Source organism: Balaenoptera borealis (genome assembly GCF_965194805.1).
Source record: "Balaenoptera borealis genome assembly, chromosome: 16".
Taxonomy (NCBI): Eukaryota; Metazoa; Chordata; class Mammalia; order Artiodactyla; family Balaenopteridae; genus Balaenoptera; species Balaenoptera borealis.
Genome location: NC_138872.1, coordinates 33,304,147 through 33,319,586, shown reverse-complemented (window position 1 = coordinate 33,319,586; position 15,440 = coordinate 33,304,147). Strand labels below are relative to the sequence as shown.

Below are 15,440 nucleotides of genomic sequence, written 5' to 3'. Positions count from 1 at the left end.
CGAGGAGAAAGGGGAAGGGGAAGGGTCCCACCATGGCAGCATGAGGTGTTCCTTCACACCTTCCTCCCCACAGATGATCTGGTCCTGGGGGGTAAGGCAGGAAGCCAGAGGCTGAGAAGTGTCAATGGGAAGAGTGGGAGAGAGAAGGAGAGCTCAGCAGTGACACTCCAAGTAGCAGGGCAGGTACTTATTAAGTAACTGCTCAATAACTTTGATATGCAGATTTAAAAATTTTTCATCTGTGTCTCACTGTTATATTTCATTTAATTTTTGAAATTCAATATCCACAAAAGAACCTAAAAAACTAGCCTGTCTCCTCTATTTTACATGCAAATGTCAAGCAGACAGCAGCTTGTCTTCAAAGAAACCCTCCTTCCCCTTTCCAGAAGAGTAATGACAACATGCATTGAGTTATTTACTACATCAGTTCTTTTGAACACTGCCTCCAGTTCATTTCAGACTTTGATTTCCTTTTAAAATTTGCTTTACTTCCAACTACAAAGCCATCTCTCTAATCATGTGGCTGTTGTGGCCTTTTGGGTATATTAAATGTTTGGGTAAATTATTTAAATTTAAAACATTTAATTTAAATTTAAACATTTAATATGTTTGGGTAAATTTAATCTAAAAATTCATAAGAGTTATTGTACGCTGTTCAGTTGCTAGGGAATGCACTGCCATTCATGCATGCTGCACAAAGCAGGTGTCAGCACTCACTCAGCATTTACTGTGCTCCCACTGGGTGTGAAGCACGGTCCTGGTGGAGTAAATCCAACCAAGAATGAGGCTCTGAGGCATCTAGGCTGTTTTCCTCACTCCATCCTGGGAGGAAGGCATCCAAATCATTTTTAAATGTTTTTATTCTAACATAAAGTAATCCATTTCTTGATTTGTTCTCTAAGACATGAACTTTTCTGTCAGCTCTATCCTGTTGCTGTTGCAGTTGAAGGGTTTTGTTTTGCTTTGATTTTTATTTATGTGTAAAGAGACCTGCTGCAATAATTTCACAGATGAGAGACAGGCAGAGAGATATAGGGGTTTAAAAAGTTGCACATAAAAGGGTTTCATCTTCAAGAAATTCATGCAAAAGACTCTGACAAGTACAGGTTTCTGCTAACTGACTGTACTGCTGAACTGAATGAATAAGCATTTTCAGAACTCTAATGAAAAACTGATGAACTCATAAAAGTGCTAACAAAAGATCAAGATGAAAAAAAAATTAATTACATGGGACTGAGTGAACTGATGAGGATGAGTATAATTTTTGTGACTTTCTGTCTGAATTAAAAAAAAAAAATCCCACAAGGACTCAGAGGCAAAGAATATACAAATCAATTTTCACTGCAAAGTAAAGGAGCTGTTACAGTGGAGTATTACTGGACTGAATGTCAATATTATGACATAGTATGAGTGTGTTTCATGTTTGGTAATTGCAATCATTGTTGCTTTTGTTGTGGTCAAAAAAAAAAAAATTACAACAAAAAGTTGCACAGCTAGTTAGTAGTGAGGCTCACACTTGACACTGGGATCCTGACATTTCATTTCTCAGATAGTTTAAGGATCAGTTTTGGCTTTCAAACAACTCCTTATTTTTACATTGGCTCATACTATTTCTTAGCTATTTGTACCCACCATTCCCTTGACCCATCTCCAAAAAAGGTAAACTTTTCATTAAATAATTCCTAATTAACATTTATAGTACAAATAAAAAACATTTTATCATGAAAAAAAATTATTTAAATTTAAATTTACCCAAATGTATTAAAAGTTTCTTCACCAGTATACAAAGCCAATCACTTCTTTTCCTGACGCACCTACACGTGGACGGAAGATGGATCTCTGATAACTTGGTCAGTTCCTGCTCAGTGGAGCATCCTCACAGCTATATTCAAACCCCACTTTATTCTACCTGTAGCTAGAGCTCAGACCTGTAGGGCTCTCAACTGGGGACTCTACTCTAGGGACAGACTGGGGATGTTTTTGTGTCAGTGATTGGACAGTGCTACTTGCATTTAGTGAGTGGGCTCAAGGATGTAAACATCCTACAATGCACAGAACAGTCCCATATATCAAAGAATCATCCTTTCCCCAAATGCCAGTAGTGCCCTCCACCCCCAGAGAGCAACACTGGCTCAAAGGATTCTGGAAGGAGTGGGAAGTGAATGCTGAATCCCACTGAATTGTAATAGATTGATTTGCCTTGACCTCCCCGAGACATCTTTGCTACTGATCCTTGCATAGTGAATGCCCTTCTTGCTGGCACCTATTTGCACCATGCTTTCCTTCCCTCTCAGACCTTGAGATGGCTTTTTTTTTTTTTTTTCTCAGTAAGGGCCCCAGTCCTAATGATTTTGGCATTATATAAAGTGGGTGGAATTTCCCTTTTTATTTCAATATGCTTTCCATCATGAATAGATTTCTCTAGGATTTGCAAGAAGAGAGAAGGATGGGGCTTGACGCCACAATGCTCTTGCATGCATTGCTTCCAGGTCATCTATCCACCAGAACATCCGTTTGTTAAATTTTCTTTTGACCAAAGAGAGAAGAGATAACGTATAGATATTTGAGATTCTTATAAACCTAAAACTATTTTTATATCTCGAGGAGTTATAGAGGTTATTTGAGTTTAGTAATCCGAGACAGTCAATTAGCATGGAGCATTTGAGATTAATGGCTGCGTTCTGAGATTAATGCCATTGGCCATCAGAAACCCGGATATTTAATGGGGGTTTCTTCCAGTGACTCTTCAGTGCCTACTTCTGCAGCTGATAAGTGCACAGTGGGGTTTGACCTCTGCGGCACATTTTAGGTTCCATCCTTAACAGGTTCCCTTTAAATGGGCTTGACGTTTAACTCTGCCTCCTCCAGGCAGCAGCATCAATAGCTGCCCACTCTGCCTATTTGTCCAGAGTTTCTTTTACCAGCAACTGCTAATTGGGAGGATCTGTGGCTTCAAGGCTGTACAGAGCTGAAAGAAATCTACTCTAAGACAATAAAAATATGACGAATTATCAGGATTCAAGGAAAGAAGGAACATGTGGTTTGTATGGTCTTCTATGTTGCTTGGAGGGGAAGTTGCCCCTTTCTCAGGGCACTGCATGGCACACTCCTAAGGGTGACCCTGCTGCCTTGGTTTGTCTGTTGGAGGCTCTAAGAAAAAGTCACGGGCATGAGAACAAGGTGAATGGGAGTAGGGCACACTTTGGATGCACTGACTCATCTTCTTCATGACAGCAGTCAGAGGCCTCCCAAGGTATCTACATGGGTGAGCTACCAATTTTAGTATATTAGGGTTTGTGGTCCAAGGATGTGGGGCACCACTCTGCTAGGCTGCATCTTCCTGCTCCAGATCTCACCTACCTTTCCTTCATATCCTCTCCTATGCCTCTCATTCCTGCCTCCCCACTCCATACTTTGTGGAGGAATAGAGGATTGAGCAGGATCACTGGATGGACAAAAATAAGTCCTACCTCCAGCCCCACAGGCCACAGGGTGCTGATACCTCTGCATCCTGGCTTCTTTCCTGATCCTGGAACGCATCAAGAATGTTCCCTCTTCAAAACCTTTGCACTTGCTGTTCCTCCCTGTGGAACATGATTTTTCCATATATCTGCACAGTTGGTTTCCTCACAACCTTCAGTTCTCTGCTCAGATGTTACCTTCTCAGTGAGGCCTTCTGTATTAGTCAGGATGGGCTAGGGTATGCTACTTAACAAGCAAGCCCCAAATCTCATAAAACAACAAGGGATTGCTTCTTACTACTTGCACTCTGTGTCATACTACAAGTGGATCTGTATCATCCTTGCCCTTTCCCTGGAACCCAGGCCACTGGGGCAGCCACTACCTCAACATTGTTTAGTGACTATAGCAGAGGGAAAAGAGCATGGTGGAGCAGACAGTCACCGGGAGAGCTCTGTCACTTGTGTTCACATATCATTGCCAATGTTAAGTTGTATGGCCAAACCTGATTTCAAAAGAATGAGGAAGAAAAATTCTCCTGTAGGGAGAGGCAGAGATTACTGGTGAACAATAATTCAGTCTGCCATACTTTCCTTGAGCACACTATTTAAAATTACATTTCCTTCACTCCCTAGACCCTGGCTGTCCCTATCTCCCTTGTCTGCCTTATACTTTCCATATAAACCTAATAGTACCTAATAATATATGATTTGTTTGTTTATTGTCAATCTTCTCCTACTCAAGGTTTTTTGTCTCTCTTGTTACCTGGTGTATCCCCAGGGCCAGCACATGGTAGATACATTTTTAAAATTTTGATGTTTTGTTTTATTTGATGAGTTTTACTTTCAAATGCACATGTAAATGTGTGTATTAGTAGGGTGACCACTATTCACTAGCGTAACTGGGGTGTTTGCCCAGGAAATCCCCAGTTTGTGCCTATTGTCTCAATTAATTATTAATAGCACCCTTTTTCACTCTCAAACGGGCCTTGGATTACACAATCCACTATGTGAATACATGAATCATGATAAATTACATATATAAGCTGACGCTGGAGGAGGGGGCAGATATATCTTGGTCAACAGTGAGACGTTCCACCACACATACCTGGGGCGGGGCAGGGGGGTTGAGTTTGATGCCAGAAATAATCCCAGTCTGTGGTATAAATAATGTACCTACAGACTTTTTTTTTTTTTTTTGCTAAACCTTCTGTGGGTTTGTTCTACTGTACTCCAAGACCATCCTCTTTTCCTTTCCCCTCTTTTTCATACCTGGTATTTCTCCTACCCTCTTGCTGTCCAAGAACCTTTTTATTACTGCCCTGCAAGTGAAGGGCCTCGGTTCACTCTACCCCATCAGCAACTTGCTTAGATTCCTCTTTCTGGTTTCATCTGACTGTCCCCCTCCTCTTAAGGTATAACACCAGCACTGTTACTTACTTCCTATCTTATTAATAACGTAAAATTAATGACAAGAAAAATCAATCAGCTTAAGCCTCCTTTTGCCTGATGGTTTATACAGTTTAGAATTTGCAGCTGTTCCTTTAAAGGACAAAAACCACATACAAGGGAGCCCAAGGAGGTGTGGACATCAAGATATTTAATCCCAGTTAACACCTCAAAGGATGGATGGTCTGGTCAGGTGCTTTTGAAACCACAGTCTAGGTCTGTACTTACTTACATCTGAAAGTAAAAACTGGATGAATCACCCATGCTGTCACCTTTCATCCTAATGACGAACAGATGCAATGGGCAGAGGACACAGACCTCTAAAAGGCAACTGTTGTGAAATAAAATGAATGCTGGAAAAATACAAAAATATGTGTGATAGGTGAACAGCCCTAAAAGTAGGTGCCCAGGGCAATTAATAAGGTCAGTCTCTACTGTCTGATTCATAAGCTATCTTACTTTTACCTTGGCATTTTATGTCTTTTTTTAAAGAAATTAAAATGTTCTGAAAATTACAGGGAACTATAATATCTAAGTTCACACCACTCCAGATTGACAATTAACATATGTCATATTTGCTTCAAGTCTTTTTTTCCTATTAAAGAAGAATTAAACAATTCAATTAAAGTTGACATAGAAATAGAAATTCCTACATAGAAATTGATTCCTTCCAGCCCATTTTTATACCTTACATATATATGTATCCATAAGCAAGACAGTGTTGCTTTATGTGTGATGATCTTTTTAATCTTATTTTCAATATACAAAGTATTGCTTTTTTTCACCCAACCTTATGATTTTTTACTTCTAGCCATTATTGATATATATATATGTGTGAATGTAGGGACAGGCTGCATTAGTTTTCATCCATCCTCTTGCTGAAGGACATGTGGGTTGTGCCTAATTTTTCACTATCACAAACAAGGCCTTAGTGAGCCCTTGTGCACTTGTGAGACTTTCTCTGGAAATACATACAGGAGTGGAATTGCTGAGTTGAAGGAAACATGCGTTTTCGATTTCACTAGATCCTGACAGATCACTCTCCAAAGTGGTTGCAGCATTTACAGTCCCACCAGCACTGTCTAGATTTTCCTGTTTCTCCACAGCTTTGCCAAACCCTGATATTGTCAGACATTTCAAGCGGTATCTCATTATTGGGTTCACATTTCTCTGATTACTCGCATGGCTGAGCTGCTCTTCATATACTTATTGGCCACTTGAGTTTCCTTACTGTGAACTGCCTGTTCATATTCTTTACCATTTTTCTTTCTGTTTTTTTTTGTCTCTTTTCTATATTCTTTTTAATGGCATAGAAAATGAATTATAAAGAAAACAATATCTTTGTCTGACTTTTCTCCAATTAATCTCATGACTAGTTTTTTTTCCAGTCTGAAGGGGATTAAAAAAAAAAAATGTGAGGATGAAAAACAGACTTCATGAGAAGCCTCAAGTTCTGTTTTTGTTCTAATGGCAAACTTTCTCAAGCAAAACAACTCTCCTGGTGTCAGCTTATCACTACCAAAAAGTGATATTATGTTTCTACTCGATTTAATAAAAAAGTCATACACCAAGCCTGATCCAGGGGTGGGGATCACATCCAGCTTACTGAGTCTCATTCTCCAGACAAGAAAATTAAGATAGGACCAAGTCTCCAGAGTCACTTAATGCAGAGATTTGCAACTAGAACACAAAAAAAGGCTAATCTGCTCATTAATTTTCTTAATTAAAATAATTTTCATGTAACTATCATTTGCCATAATGAGGATCGCTGATGGTTTTACATGTTGGTGATGATGGGCCAGGCAAGGGGTTCAAGAGCCTCCCGAGATGATTCATAATTGACGTTTAGAGACCACAGGCTTAGATCCTAGAAATGCATAACAATTCTCTTCTTTACTATGAGACTGAGGATTAGCCTGAGGCTTGATTTAAAACAGCTTGGTTTCGTATTTTGTTAAGTAGTAACCAAGTTAATGGGACAGAGAACCTGACCCTTTCACAGCTGGAAAAGCCAAGGGGAGTTACCTTGTTCAACTCTCTCACTTTCTGGACCAGAACTGTTTAGCTAAAGTTGGAACAAGAGCTGTGGTCCCCACAGACACAGAGAATAGACTTGTTGCCAAAGGGAAGGGCCGGTGGGGGAGGGATAAACTGGGAGTTTGGGGTTAGCAGATGCAAACTATTACTTATAGAATGGATAATGACAAGGTCTTACTGTATAGCACAGAGAACTATATTTAAGGTCCTGAGATAAACCATAATGGAAAAAAATATTTTAAAAATGTATATATATATATAACTGAATCACTTTGCTGTACAACAGAAATTAACATTGTAAATCAAGTTTTTCAATTAAAAAAATTGTTAAAAAAGAAGAACTGTAATCCATTGATTGTTAAAAAAAAGAACTGTGATCCATTGACCCCGTCCACGTTCTGGGCACGAGGAGTCCTGAGAAGGGATGACCAGGAGAGGCCATCAGACAAGGGACCTAAGCTCCTTCAGGAGCCATTTCGAATTAGGAGCTTCACAGTAACATTTAAAGCCGTTGTTTTAAAGTGTTTTTCCCCCAGGTGGTTTTTAAAATCTCATTTACATGGGATGTTTCAGCAGATTTGTTTCAAATCCTGGCCTAGATAGTAAGGAACAATTGTGAGCAGAAAAAGCAAATGAGTTGGATTTAGGTTGCTATGGCAACATTACCATTTTGAATACGGCTGTTTACTTCAGCAGAGTTGATTTAAACGTGAGCCGCTAATTAAGATGATGCTTGAAACTTTAACCTTAACCTTCACTGTAAGAAAAAAGTAAGCACTTTAAAAATGATGCTTGAAGTGTTGCTGGAGACATATTTAGCAAGAAGATCATTCCCCTTTGCTGGAGAAGCAAAAAGCCAATCCGTTTTCCTTGAAGAAGAATGAGGGCCTACTCACAATCTGTCCAAATCCACAAGTCAGTATTTCCTAGTTTTAAGATATAAAGAGGAACAGAACAGAATTCCTGTCAAAACTGAGCCAGTTCCAGTGTTGACACCAGCAGTAAGACTTTCTGAGAGAGACAGACAAGGAAAGTCTGATATTTCTCTACACATAGCAGTATTTTTGTTAGACACATATTTGTGTAAACAGATTTCACTCCACATCAAATCAAAGTTAAGTACATCTATGAAGTGACAGACTGAATTGGAAACAAATACACCAGAATGTAAATATATAGCTGAGTGTTCCCCCTTCAAAGTAATCGCCCTGGGGAGTGGAGGGGGGCGAGTTCTTATTTTAAAAATGCTGATGTTGCTGAGAACATTTTGGAGCCTCTTAGAAAGTGTCTTCACTTGCTCCGGAAACTTTTTTTTTAACATCTTTATTGGAGTATAATTGCTTTACAATGGTGTGTTAGTTTCTGCTTTATAACAAAGTGAATCAGCTATACATATACATATATCCACATATCTCCTTCTTGCGTCTCCCTCCCACCCTCCCTATCCCACACCTCTAGGTGGTCACAAAGCACCAAGCTGATCTCCCTGTGCTATGTGGCTGCTTCCCACCAGCTATCTATTTTACAATTGGAAGTGTATGTAAATCAATGCCACTCTCTCACTTCGTCCCAGCTTACCCTTCCCCCTCCCCGTGTCCTCAAGTCCATTCTCTACATCTGCGTCTTTATTCCTGTCCTGCCCCTAGGTTCTTCAGAACCTTTTTTTTTTTTTTTTTTAGATTCCATATATATGTGTTAGCATACATATATGTGTTTTTCTCTTTCTGACTTACTTCACTCGGTATGATAGACTCTAGGTCCAGCCACCTCACTACAAATAACTCAATTTCATTTCTTTTTATGGCTGAGTAATATTCCACTGTATATATGTGCCACATCTTCTTTATCCATTCATCTGTTGATGGACACTTAGTTTGCTTCCATGTCCTGGCTATTGTAAATAGAGCTGCAATGAACATTGTGGTACATGACTCTTTGAATTATGGTTTTCTCAGGGTATATGCCCAGTAGTGGGATTGCTGGGTCGTATGGTAGTTCTATTTTTAGTTTTTTAAGGAACCTCCATACTGTTCTCTATAGTGGCTGTATCAATTTACATTCCCACCAGCAGTGCAAGAGAGTTCCCTTTTCTCTACACCCTCTCCAGCATTTATTCTTTGTAGATTTTTTGATGATGGCCATTCTGACTGGTGTGAGGTGATACCTCATTGTAGTTTTGATTTGCATTTCTCTAATGATTAGTGATGTTGAGCATCCTTCCACGTGTTTGTTGGCAATCTGTATATCTTCTTTGGAGAAATGTCTATTTAGGTCTTCTGCCCATTTTTGGATTGGGTGATTTGTTTTTTTGATACTGAGCTGCAAGAGCTGCTTGTAAATTTTGGCGATTAATCCTTTGTCAGTTGCTTCATTTGCAAATATTTTCTTCCATTCTGAGGATTGTCTTTTCGTCTTGTTTATGGTTTCCTTTGCTGTGCAAAAGCTTTTAAGTTTCATTAGGACCCATTTGTTTAGTTTTGTTTTTATTTCCATTTCTCTAGGAGGTGGGTCAAAAAAGATCTTGCTGTGATGTATGCCATAGCGTGTTCTGCCTATGTTTTCCTCTAAGAGTTTTACAGTGTCTGGCCTTATATTTAGGTCTTTAATCCATTTTGAGTTTATTTTTGTATGGTGTTAGGGAGTGTTCTAATTTCATTCTTTTACATGTAGCTGTCCAGTTTTCCCAGCACCACTTATTGAAGAGGTTGTCTTTTCTCCATTGTATATTCTTGCCTCCTTTATGAAAAATAAGGTGACCATATGTGTGTGGGTTTATCTCTGGGCTTTCTATCCTGTTCCATTGATCTATATTTCTGTGTTTGTGCCAGTACCATACTGTCTTGATTACTGTAGTTTTGTAGTATAGTCTGAAGTCAGGGAGCCTGATTCCTCCAGCCCTGTTTTTCTTTCTCAAGATTGCTTTGGCCTTTTGGGGTCTTTTGTGTTTGCATACAAATTGTGAAATTTTTTTTTCTAGTTCTGTGAAAAATGCCATTGGTAATTTGATAGGGATTGCATTAAATCTGTAAATTGCTTTGGGTAGTATAGTCATTTTCACAATGTTGATTCTTCAAATCCAAGAACATGGTATATCTCTCCATCTGCTGGTATCATCTTTAATTTCTTTCATCAGTGTTTTATAGTTTTCTGCATACAGGTCTTTTGTCTCCTTAGGTAGGTTTATTCCTAGGTATTTTATTCTTTTTGTTGCAATGGTAAATGGGATTGTTTCCTTAATTTCTCTTTCAGATTTTTCATCATTAGTGTATAGGAATGCAAGAGATTTCTGTGCGTTAATTTTGTATCTTGCTACTTTACCAAATTCATTGATTAGCTCTAGTAGTTTTCTGGTAGCATCTTTAGGATTCTCTATGTATAGTATCATGTCATCTGCAAACAGTGACAGCTTTACTTCTTCTTTTCCGATTTGGATTCCTTTTATTTCTTTTTCTTCTCTGATTGCTGTGGCTAAAACTTCCAAAACTATGTTGAATAATAATGGTGAGAGTGATCAACCTTGTCTTGTTCCTGATCTTAGTGGAAATGGTTTCAGTTATGTACCATTGAGAACGATGTTGGCTGTGGGTTTGTCATATATGTTCTTTATTATGTTGAGGTAAGTAAGTTCCCTCTATGCCTACTTTCTGGAGCGTTTTTATTATAAATCGGTGTTGAATTTTGTCAAAAGCTTTTTCTGCATCTACTGAGATGAGATTAGCTAATCCAACAGCACATTAAAAGGATCATACACCATGATCAAGTGGGGTTTATCCCAGGAATGCAAGGATTCTTCAGTATACGCAAATCAATCAATGTGATAAACCATATTAACAAATTGAAGGAAACTTCTTTTGGATGTCCTCATTGGTGGCAAATCTCCATCCACAGAGGACAGAATTACCCTTTTGGAAAATGTCAAGAGGCATTAGGAGTGAAATCTGATAAATAATGTAGGTGATCCTGCAGGGTAACTGGGTATGGGTTAAAAAGCAAGGTTTATCTCCAAAAGGAAATTGCTTTTCTTATGTTTCGCATGCTGGTTCTGAAAGTAGTTCTCACAAAGGAATTCCAAAGTCAGTTCTATGCAATAGCAAGCAGCATGGTTTCAATGTACATATATGTTCAAATTTGCTACCTTAAAGGACAAGCTAATGCGGATTTAAGTTCTGGCTATTGTAAAAAAGCTCATAGTCATAGATTAGAAGTCTGAATATTTTTGTCCTGACAGATAAGATGTTGGCGAGTGTGGACTTTGTGTTTAGAAGACTTGAGTTAGTCCTACCATGGCCACTTACTGCCTATGTGACCATGGGCAAGTTACTTAACATCTCTGAATCTCCATGTTGTCATCTGTAAAATGGGAATAATAGCTCTGCCTCATAGGACTGTTGTAAGAATTAAATGATTTATTAGTATAAAACCTAGCATGTAGTAAGTGCTCAACAAATATAAGTTACTTTATAATTATCACAGTGACAAGAGTAGTACCAGAAGCAGAGTTGTTGCATGTATGTATTAAGCTATTTGCCATTTAGCATCTAGGCCTTTTTTTTTTTTGGCCACACCATGCGGCATGTGGGATCTTAGTTCCCTGACCAGGGATTGAACCTGAGTCCCCTACATTGGAAGCACAAAGTCTTAACCACTGGACTGCCAGGGAAGTCCCAGCATCCAGGATTTTAAAAAGTGAATTGTAAATGCTCCTGTAGGTCTTCTCTGCAGTGATAAATTAACATTATAAGCAAAGTCTAGATGAACAAGCATTCATTACTGCTCCATCCTGGTGTCAGAGTTAGTGGGATGAATCATAGTGAACATTGCCCATCTCACAGCAGTAGGACTATGATTACAGAGAGGTCCCAAGTGCATGCTCTGCAAAGCAAACACAATCCCACTGTGGGTGGAAACAGCAGGTGCCTCAGCGTGTGGGCATGTCAAACACAGAAGCCCAGGCTGGTAGAGCCCTCATCTGTCCCCCCAAGGAGCACCAGCACCAGAGTGTGGGTGGGACTGAAATGACTCAACCTCCAGGGAGTCTGTGGGGGTGGTGGTTTTGGAAGTAGATGGAGATCAAGTGAAGAACTTCAGGGAAAGTTTAGGTTAATAAATACATATGAAAGAGAAACAGGTTACATTAAAAATAAAAAAAGATTGAGAAACTAGGAAGAAAAGATTTGGGTTCACAGAATGACTGCTGGCTGAGTCAGAATTGTAGTGCTGAGTTAAATTTTAAAAGGCAAGATGAGACTGGGAAATACAATGAGAACAGTTACAGGAGATAATTCTTAATTTCCTTCTCTCTTCTCCCTTCTCTCACTAACAGCTGAATCTGAAGAAAGGCAAAGCTTTGAGCCTTCTCTTCTGTAACAAATAACTTCAGAGAACACAGAAAACTCAGTGGAAGTGGGAAAAAAGCCATAAACAAAATTTTTAAATAGCATAATATACAACCTATGCAGAAAAGGCCTATAAACAGCAGAGAAATGAAAGCTAAGGCTGACTAAATGACAGAAAATATGGGCTGTGAGGGGTTTAGGATGCATTTGTGTTGAAAATGTTTCTAACATGGAAACAGGAGCTAGAAGGGCTAGAAGTTGGTGCAAATATGGAATTTTGAATTTCCACCTTTACAAGGATATGACAAATCCTCCCTGTGACCAAATATCTAAAAACGCTGGTTAAGATATTTTTTAAAAATCTCTTACATGCATGACTAAGCTGGAATAAAGTAAAGAAAGTCCTTAGAGACCAAAAGGAAAACAGGAGTGGGTGTTCCAAGAGGTAAGTGAATCCTGAGCTGGTGCCTAAACCTAGCATATCAGCTTTAATGGCCACACAGCATTCGGGACATAAAGTCTAGGTCATGGCCAGATGGGGTGCTTGAAAGGAAGCTCACTGCACAAGGCTGAGAGCCCTGTAGCTCCACCCTCAGAGAAAAGATGGACTAGAAAGAAATGTGCCTTGGAAAGGGTTGTAGGAACTTCCCTGGTGGTCCAGTGGGTAAGACTCTGAGCTTCCACTGCAGGGGGCATGTGTTCAATCCTTGGTTGGGGAACTAGGACATGTGGCAAGGCTAAAAATATTTTTAAAAAATAAAAAAATAAAAATAAAGGGTTGCACTAAAAACACTTGTCTGTCTTGGCTTTGCTCTGAGTGGAGAGAAAAAAAAGAACCATCTCTCCAGAAATATAACCATGAGCCAGACCTCACATATATTTGTGGTCTGAGTTGAGACTATTCTGTGGTCTAAAATCCTCTATGCTAGTATTTATTTTAATATGGTTCCAGATTGATGTGCTCTCATATGTTTAGAGAAAGCAAATGCAAGCCCTTTTTAGAAGATTGTACTCTCACTCCAAATCTCAAAAGAAACCCTACACACAAAGTTCCATGGAATATGAGTTTACAGTAAAAACAATACTCACAAAATACCTATTTAAACAAGGCACCTTTGTTGAGAGGGAGTAAAGAAAAAGAACCAGCACTAGAATGAGACTCACAGAAACAGATTATTGGACTTAACAGAATATAAAATAAATATGCTTTTGTTAAAGAAATAAAATAGGGATTCGGAAGTTTGACTAAAGAACAAGAGACTACAAAAAATAAACAGGTAAATTAGAAAAAGAGACAAAAAAGCTTAGAAAAATGTAAAATTATAATAATAGGTATTTATACCTCAGTAGATAGGTAAAACAGAAGATTAGACACTGCTGGACAGAGAATTAGAAAATGGAAATCAGATTTGAAGATTTACTCAGAATTTACCACAGAGAGACAGAGATGGAGAAAACAAAACAAAACAAAATTGAGATGTGTAAGTCAAAGTGAGATGTTCTCACATGCATCTAATGGGAATTTCAGAAAAAGATAATAGAGAGAATGTAGGAAAGGCAATGACAATGAGTTAATGAGTGAGAATTTCTTAGAACTGATAAAAGCATGAATTCTCAAATTTAGCAATCACAGTGTTTTGCAAGCAGGATAAATAAAAAGAATTCTGTGGCTAGGTACAAGATAAAACTATAGATTATCAAAGGCAAAAATAAAAATCCTAAAACCAGCCATAAAGAAGACAGATTACCTATAAATGAATGATAATTAAGTTGACTGTTGATGTTTCAATAGCAGCAGTGCAAGCAAGAAGGCAGTGGAATAATATCTTTGAAGTTCTAAGAGAAAATAACTGCCAACCCAGGGCCACTCAGGAAATGATGAGGAAATTAAGATATTTAACTGCCATTTAACAAAATCATAAATGTCATAGCCAGCCTGCCCTCATATCCAAAGCTCATTCTCTAAGAGTGCTTAAAATGAACAATATTCATACCACCTAAGTCAATTTATGGAGATTTTATCTTAAGGCAGAGGAATGAGCTACATAGAATTTTCATGTTTTCTATTCCTTTTGGTGATTCACTAATATAGTTCAGCTATCCTTGAAACGGTATTCCAATGCTAGACTTTGATCCCAAATCACAGGTGATCACCTTAAAAGTGTAGCTTATTCTACATTTTGTTTCCCAAAAGTTTCATTCTGTAATGAATTAATTATGCAAAATCATTCAACTTCAAAGTTGTTCTAGTTGGTTTTATTAAAAATGTAGATGCTTTTAATGTTTTGCAGATGTCATTTTCTCTCTGTAATCAACTGTTTCCATATGTTTTTCAAAAATTACTCACTTGATCTTCCTAAGTCAGCTCATGCTGCTACTCTAGTGCCCTCAGTATTGCAATACTAATTGTGCAGCCATTGGCTTACAGATCAAGCACTCTTTTGGGAAAAAAAGGAAAATAATTATTTTTACTCTCTCATGATCTTCACTCTCTTTGAAGAGATCACATGAAAGAAGAAATATAGCTTAATTTTAAGAAAGCAAACTTTCTTTTAGCCAATGAACTATGTCAATCATAAGAAGATAAACAGAATCAGAGGTTATGACTCACAAAGTTATTAGCAGTAACATTTGCTGCCTTATTGATTTTTTGTTACCTAAGATCCTTCTTAAATTCATTTCATTTCACATATAAATGAAACAGTTTTCTTGCATAAACCTAGAAAGGGGTACAAATTTGTAGGGGACTATGAAGAAGGAAAAAGAGGAAAATGACCTAGTTATACTGGTCATTCCAGATAACTAAATTTCTTTGACCTCTGAGTGGCAAAACCTCAAATGCATTTGAAACTTCAGCTCTTTTAAAAGGAGCCCCCCAAACCCCATGCACGCAATAAATCTTTCATGCATATTTCTGTTTTCCTATACACTGACCTAGGTAGTATATAATTGGGTATACACATATGTAAAAATCCACCAAGCTGTAACACATAAGACTTGTGTACTTTATAAGAATTGTATCTCAATTAAAAAAATATCTACACACACAGACACACACACACACACATACACACACACACACACTCCCTGTCTTCAATAAGTCTTGAATGTGGCATAGACGTTAAGTTTTTTTTTTTAAAAAGATTCCCAGATGATTCTA

The 15,440-nt window shown here is 38.2% G+C and overlaps 1 protein-coding gene across 7 annotated transcripts in view; it reads right to left on the bottom strand.

Moving 5' to 3' along the window:
• Window positions 1-15,440, bottom strand: part of SHLD1 (shieldin complex subunit 1) — a 108,408-nt gene that overhangs the window by 11,830 nt on the left and 81,138 nt on the right. The gene's annotated exons all lie outside the window — the stretch shown is intronic.